Source organism: Haplochromis burtoni, unplaced genomic scaffold (genome assembly GCF_018398535.1).
Source record: "Haplochromis burtoni strain Fernald_Lab_line unplaced genomic scaffold, NCSU_Asbu1 Contig_113, whole genome shotgun sequence".
NCBI lineage: Eukaryota > Metazoa > Chordata > Actinopteri > Cichliformes > Cichlidae > Haplochromis > Haplochromis burtoni.
In genome coordinates, this window is record NW_024582474.1 from 535,938 (window position 1) to 536,984 (window position 1,047).

Here is a 1,047-nt window from a genome sequence, read left to right on the forward strand (position 1 = left end):
ATGCCTGGAACACCTCACCCAGGAGGCGCCCAGGGGGCATCCTTGTCAGATGCCCGAACCACCTCAGCTGGCTCCTTTCGATGTGGAGCAGCAGCTCTACTCTGAGCCCCTCCCGGATGGCCGAACTTCTCACCCTATCTCTAAGGGAGAGGCCAGCCACCCTTCGGAGGAAGCTCATTTCTGCCGCTTGTATCCGCGATCTCGTTCTTTCGGTCACTACCCACAGCTCGTGGCCATAGGTGAGGGTAGGGACGTAGATCGACCGGTAAATTGAGAGCTTCGCTTTTACACTCAGCTCCCTCTTCACCACGACGGACCGGTGCACCAATCCGTCTGTGATCTCCGGCTCCCTTCTCCCATCACTGCGAACAAGACCCCGAGATACTTGAACTCCTCCACTTGGGGAGGAACTCATCCCCGACCCGGAGTGGGCACTCCACCCTTTTCCAGCTGAGAACCATGACCTCAGATTAAAGAACTATTTGACTGAATTTTTGATTATAATCTGCTGTATATTTGATTTTGACAGCAACGTAATGCTTAAACAAACAAAGTTGGGATAGTAACCATAGCAATGTTACTTTGGCAATAGTGCTTAATGTGTAAAACGTTCACATTTCTGAGACAAGTGGAGAGTGTAGCAGCTGCTCATCCACTTTGTCTTTGTCTGGTTTCTTTGTTGCAAATGTGAAACACTTGGGTTTACGTCATTTAATACATTAACATGCTACAGAGGTGTGCATTAAACAAAGTATTGCATTTTTTATAACCTAATTATTTGAATTACTCGATGAATCATTGCCGCCCTACCTGCCATGGTTGTGTCATCTGCAGTGTTGGGCAAGTTACTTTGAAAATGTAATTAATTATAGTTACTAGTTACTTCTTCAAAAAAGTAACTGAGTTAGTAACTGAGTTACAAGATTCTAAAAGTAATTAATTACTTGAAAAGTAACTATTGCGTTACTTAAAAAAAAAACCTCTGGGGTCCAGGGTATAATTGGCCATTTTTAACTACTTTTGATGTTTCCTCTACATTTCACCTTC